This window comes from Coptis chinensis, chromosome 2, assembly GCF_015680905.1.
Source record: "Coptis chinensis isolate HL-2020 chromosome 2, ASM1568090v1, whole genome shotgun sequence".
NCBI classification, from domain to species: domain Eukaryota; kingdom Viridiplantae; phylum Streptophyta; class Magnoliopsida; order Ranunculales; family Ranunculaceae; genus Coptis; species Coptis chinensis.
The window spans coordinates 91,587,611-91,594,617 of NC_141457.1; the positions used below are offsets into that span (position 1 = coordinate 91,587,611).

The 7,007-nt window shown below is 39.0% G+C and overlaps 1 long non-coding RNA gene across 1 annotated transcript; it reads right to left on the minus strand.

Annotated features, from left to right (window-relative positions):
* Window positions 1-6,058: 6,058 nt before the first annotated feature.
* LOC147518911 (uncharacterized) lies at window positions 6,059-6,448 on the minus strand. Its single transcript, XR_015214154.1, has 2 exons — window positions 6,318-6,448; window positions 6,059-6,221 (listed from the first exon to the last, which is right to left on the minus strand). It is a non-coding gene; the product is annotated as an uncharacterized LOC147518911 (long non-coding RNA).
* Between the last annotated feature and the right edge of the window lie 559 nt (window positions 6,449-7,007).

Below are 7,007 nucleotides of genomic sequence, written 5' to 3' on the forward strand. Positions count from 1 at the left end.
TGGGAATGTTCAAAACCAGATGAATCTCGTTTTGAAGAGTTCTCATCCTCAGTTGGAAGTTTTCTCTTGCAGGTACCCTTAGGCCGACCTTTGGTTTTCGCCTCCTCATGAGGTGGTTCTAGCCATGTAGTTTCTGGCACAGCAATCTCCATAAGTTTTCTAACCATAACCCTCTGCTCTTCTTCAGAAGCCATTTCATACATTTTCATAAACATATCCATCGAAGGTCTACAATCGGTACCAACACCCACCGACACACTTGGAAAAACAGACAGAGTTTTCCAAAAGGGATCGATAGCACTCAAAGATATGGAACGTTCTTGCTTTTGAAGTTCAATGATTTCGTGAGCACATGACAATCCATGACTGGTGTGCAAATAACACCCACAAATGAACTCAGAGTCTTTAGCAGCACAGCTTACACGGGTATCTAGTTCTTCATAAAGCAAGTCCAAACATTTTCTTGAGACCAGGTTTCTGAGTTCACGAAATAAAAGAATCCGGTGGTGGTGCTTGCTGGGTTACAATCAGACTCTTCTCGAACGTACCTCTAATCTCAGACAGCTGGATCTCTAAAATCGGGTGGATCAAGTAAAACATACTTAGAAAATCATGTCTGTTTGTGTTTCCTAGAACACGTTTCACTTGAGCATGAGACCCTTCGACTCTATTGGTCGTTGTACTCCCAAAGTGAATGTGTTGATCTGTCCAACAACATACGAATCGATCCTTGTAAGGCAACCAAGTCTCTCGCAGATAACTAACAAAATTGGAGTACTCAACCCTATAGTGTTTTTTTTCCAAAGCAAAGAATTCTAATGATTGAAGATATCCTCGGTCCTCGATTTCACTACACCGCTCGTTCCACGAACCGGCCTTTATCTACTAGTTACGTGGTGGTAAAAATCATTGCATTTCTCGAAGGACGCGCATAGAGATATGCCATCTACGAGATGCTTGTGCGCGTCGAAACACAATATCAGCAGCACCCATCAAGGCCAAGTCCCTGTCAGACACGATCACAGATGGCCTTTCTTCACCCAGCAAACCGTTAAACTGAGGCAAAGCCCACTCATAGTCCATCGCTGTTTCGGACTGGAGCAACACTTGACAGACCGTGAAAGGCTTCTAGGTTGAAGTCACCCCCACAAACTGTACAAAAGGCCACCGATACTTATTGGTTTTGTAGGTCGCGTCTATGATGAAAACTTTTGGAAAAGTCCAAGCCATTTTAACACCGTCTGGATAGGCCCATAACAATCCCGTTATCTCATCCGTATTCATATCCTCTCTCACCTCTTCGAAATAATGGTTTTACGCTAACAACTCACGCAAATCTCTGCATTTTGCGAAAGATATCGCTCATATCCAATGTCCTCACCTTGTGCCTGGCATTGTAGACTTGATATATGCTAGATAGGTTATCAGGAAACCTATGTCTGATGGACTTCAAAACTTCTTTAGGCTTAACTCCATTTTGAGTCATCTCTGACAAGAACTCGAATTGTGGAACAGTCAGTCGAGTAGCAAATGCATGTCCTTCAAGGGTGTTCGCTAATGGATGGTTGTGAACACCATTAAGAATGACAATTTTCCAACTATCGACAGTGCCGCGTTGGAAAATACATCTTAACTTAAATGGACATCCACGTTTCATGGTTCCCGTATTTCTCTTATTAACTTTCTCTGCTTTTTTGTGTGAACGATACACGCCCGAACTCTCGCAATCTAAATCCAGCCTTGGTACTCGGTTCCCGTTAGCATTCTGCGACTTCCCAATTACCACAACCACATTACATTGTTTTCCCCGAGCAGTTGCCCAACCAATTACGTCACTACGTGTATGAAATACCTAAAGATATAAAAGAAAACAACAATCAATAAACTAATATAATTTCATTTAGAAAATAAAAACAAGTGAAAACAATGCCTACTATGTACCTCTTCCGTAGTAAATATTTCTCATTGTATCCATTGAAAGCGGTTGAACATCATCCACGCCATTCGAAGTTTCCAGAGTTCTCAAACGCACCGGCGATCCTAAATAAAGAACAGTTGTTTAATTGATGTTTGGCTTAAGTACCAAATGCCACAAACGACATGGCCATGTCGTTTGAGATTTGAACTTGGAAAAAAGACTTGTCTGTTTTTTTGCCATTTGAATTTTGAACGGTGTGGCCACACCGTTTTGGACTTAGTCTTAAACGACATGGCCACACCGTTTGGACTTAGTCTTGAACGGTGTGGCCATGTCGTTTAAGACTAAGTCCAAACGATGTGGCCACACCGTTCAAGACTAAGTCCAAACGGTGTAGCCACACCGTTCAAATGGCAAAAAAACAGACAAGTCTTTTTTCCAAGTTCAAATCTCAAACGACATGGTCACATCGTTTGGGACCTAGTCCAAACGGTGTGGCCATGTCGTTTGTGACTAACTTCAAACGTTGTGGCCACACCGTTCAAGTCGCAAAAAAACAGATAAATCGTTTTTTCCAAATTCAAATTCCAAACGACATGGCCACATCGTTTTGGACACAGTCCAGACGGTGTGACGAGACCGTTTGGTGTGAAATACAAACGACCTAGCCGCGTCGTTTAATTACTACATGCATAATTATTACATGTATAATTATTACATGCATAATTATTACATGTATAATTATTACATGTATAATCACTGTACACATCAATAATTCCTACTTGCATAATTATTACATGTATAATCACTGTACACATTAATAATTCCTACATGCAAAATTATTACATGCATAATTATTACATTATAATCATGCATAATTAATTACATGTATAATTACTACATTCATAATTACATTTAATTTAGATTTACCTTATTCTTATTAAATGCATCATCATCCATTCCTCTATTTTCTTCACTTTGAACTTGTTCTACATTTTCTTTTTGAATGGGGTCACTTGGAACTTGTTCTATATTTTCTTCTTGAATGGGGTCATGATGCATTACATTTTCTTCGTCATCTTCATGTTCTAAAATGGGGTTGGGCTCTTCCATTAGTGTTTAGTGTTAGGGTTTAAGGGTTTATGGTTTTTTATGGTGGAAGAGAAGAGAATAGAAGAGAAGGGCTGAAAAGGTTGCAACAAGTCAAATTCACTTTGGTTTGGGGTCTACCCAACACAAAACAACTTTTGGGACCAATGACACATTTGTAATAAGTGTTTTAGTTTTTGGGGTCTGCCCAACATAATATGGGGTCCGGCAGTAACAAGTACCTAAAAAAATCATAATCTTTCGACCATTTTTCTGTTTCATGTTTTTATTTTAATAAATAATTAATTTTGATAACTGGTTGAAGGAGTTCCCAGTTTCAGCAAAGCGACGTGGCCATAGATGATTGGGCTATTAGCCATGTAAAAGACAGTAACAGTCCTGTAAAATCACTCTAAAGAAATATCTAACAGTAAACTAAGGTATTTGTTACTGCCGGACCCTAATTTGTGTTGGGCGGACTAAAAAAAAAAACGATTATTACAAGTGTGCCATTGATTTCAAAAAATCCAAAAAAAAACAATTATTACAAGTATGCCATTAATTCCCAAAAAATTGAATTCAAAGCTCCAAACTTAAACGACCCGGCTAGGTCGTTTGGACTAAGTCCCAAACGACTTGGCCACACCGTTTGGGACTTAGTCCAAACGACCCGGCCACACCGGTTAAGAGCCCAAAAAACATAACTTTGAATTTTTTTTCAAAGTTCAAATCCCAAACGACATGGCCACACCGTCTGGACTGAGTCCAAAACGATGTGGCCATGTCGTTTGGGATTTGGACTTATAAAAAAATGGCCACACCGTTTGGACTTAGAAAAATCCCAACGATATGGCCACACCGTTTGGACTAAGTCTCCAATGATATGGTCACACCGTTTGGACTTAGTTCAAAACGATGTGGCTATATCTTTTGGGATTTGAACTTTGAAAAAAAATTCAAAGTTCTGTTTTTTTGGGCTCTTGACCGGTGTGGCCGGGTCGTTTGGACTTAGTCCCAAACGGTGTGGCCAAGTTGTTTGGGACTTAGTCCAAACGACCTGGCCGGGTCGTTTGGACTAAGTCCCAAACGGTGTGGCCAAGTCGTTTGGGACTTAGTCCAAACGACCTAGTCGGGTCGTTTAAGTTTGGGGTTTCAAATTCAATTTTTTGGGAATCAATGACATATTTATAATAATTGTTTTTTTTTGGATTTTTTAAAACTAATGACATACTTGTAATAATTGTTTTTTTTTTTTGGGAGTCCGCCCAACACAAATTGGGGTCCGGCAGTAATAGGACCCTAAACTAATAAAGAAACACTTTAATTTTGAAAAACATATCTTATATACAGGCTCGAACTTTGGTTTCTGAAGTGGCTCTAAGACCGCCCAGGGCGAACGAAGTAGTGAATATATACGTACTAATTAAATTATACTAGCAAGATGCACGTGCTATGCACGCGATGTTAAGTAAAACTTGCCGAAAAGTGTAAACATAATTTTACTTCACCATTTTTTATTAATTTTCAAATTGGGGTGTTTGGAAGCTAGCAAATTTTGAGAGAAAGCACTCAATAAATTTTTATAGGAGAGTGTGTACGTATGTGTGTTGTGTCTTGGACTGACAATAATTAGACCACCTAATTAAACGGGAAACCTGATTCTACTCACGTGTTGTGACAAAATATGAAACTTCAGGAACTCTCGATTAACAAAATGCTAATTGATTTTGGATGAAGTATAGTAAATAAAAAATAGTTATAGAAAGGCATAAAGCAAGGTACGTACAGATTCAAGTATGAATGAGATTTACAGATGAATATCTGAACAAATGTTCATACCTGTGGTTGGTCCTCAGAAGCGCAGAGGGCCCCACTCGCCGATTAACGGTGTGCTAACTCTATCCCATCGATGGGGACTTCGTGACCGAGAGTTCACAAATGCGTTATTGTTTTAAATAAGTGATCACCCATTATGTTGGCTCTCCATGTGAGCTTTAATAGCAGAAGGGAAACCTGTTCCAATAGACACATCTTTTGTTGGTGCTAGAGAAACCAAATGGTCCAAGATTATCGAACTGGGTACACACTTTCATCTCTAGTTTGAACACGACTCAAAAGATTCGTACATGAAAGTTTCACAACTATCAAACAGAGCCTATGAGTAGCAATTACCTTAGATTATAATTTATAAAAAAAATCCATGATTTTAACACCCTTCGAAATTTTACAATCAAATTTTTCTTGGGATAGGATCTTCTCGTCTCTACATAAAATCTTTTAATCCCAAATTTGACCATACCAAATGTAGTCTCCAAATAACAATGGAAATCAATTGCCAACAATTCTTACATTTGTAAACATATTTTTTATAGGGTTAAAGTTTCAGTTTTTGGTGTTCTCTTAGTGTGTGTGTGTGTTGATATTTATGTAGTCAGGACTTAGGAGATCACCCTCACAAAGTCATTGGCTGGTCATTCCTCAACTATTGGAATATTGATACAACACAGGGTGTAACTGCCTCATTGAATGTAATATGTCTAGATCATAGATACATTCTAAAGATCCACCACTTCTGTCTAGTCCTTTTGAGGGAACCCAGACCCACACCCATGAAGGCATATGGGATTTGAGTTGTGAAGTGTCGGGCGTAATGGCCCGACACATCTTGTATGCAGTGAGGTTCGTTCCTTGGGTGGTGGGATCGCTATATCCATTGGAATGGACATGGACTCTTCTCCGAGAAACTTACCCTCGGATCGATCCTCGACCTTAGCGATCATCCCCACTCATAGGTCTAGCACTGTTTAACATTGATAACTAAGATCGTTCAGACCTTATTAATTTTAAAATTGGTACCAAGAATTTAAAGAAACTGATCAACTGTCCAACTGTCCATAGAAAAACCTTAAACCAGGCTTCCATCAGTTATTTGGTTCTCTTAGTCTCCCTGATTCACTGTAAGTATGGCACACATATCTGAAAACACCCCAGATGAACTAAATTGTATATGTAGTAAGAAGGATTTAAATATGGATGTCCTTTAGACAACAATGATGCCAGCAAGGATGATAACAATAGCATTAGGAGACTATACTTGCATATGTCCAGCTGTATCTACAATAACTACATCCGAACCAATGCGAGTAGCCTCTGGATGGCTTCCTTTGCTACAACAAATAGGATCTTTCTCGTATCCCTTCTCAAAAATAGGAATCTGCCAACATATCAGTATAACATCACTTTATATAATCTACATTGCACCGTACATAAAGCTGAACGATTCAGCCAAACTGGTGTCTGACTCACATACCTGGAGCCTACGTGCATGAGTCCTAAGCTGCTTGACAGCTCCAGACCGGAAAGTATCACAAACAGCCATCATGACACTGACATCGTGTTGTCGAAAGATAGCAAAAGTATTAGCAGGTCTCCCACAATCAGGTGATCTCAAAACCGGTCAAGGAAACAACTTTAACCTTTGCAAGATTGGTGGACTTTCCAACTCCATTGACACCAACAAAAACAACAACATATGGTTTCTTTTATAATGATTTGCATGTTGTTGCACTGTCCTACGATGTATTTGCACCCAATCATCGCCTAACAAATCCATTGGCTCTGACCTGGAAAAGGAAAAAGCTTTATCTCTAGTAAATTATATATCCTTAGTCTACTAATTCCAATCCCGCCGGCTCGGACCTTCTCCACGAGATCCGACCATATAGTGTCGGTAAAAGTTTAAGTAAGTTTAAGATTTTGTACTTGTACTACAAGAACACACAAAAACAATTAACAATATAACAAATAACAAACAGTGGAATGCAGAGCAATATCCTTATGGCACAAAATAGACTGGTGACTAAAGGAAAATATATAAGTCAACTACGTAAGATCTAACGCACAACTTAGTATGTTAGAATATTAAATTTTATATTTTGCCCAACGCACAACTTAGTATGTTAAAATATTAAATTTGCTAGCTTGCTTAGGCCCGATGAGC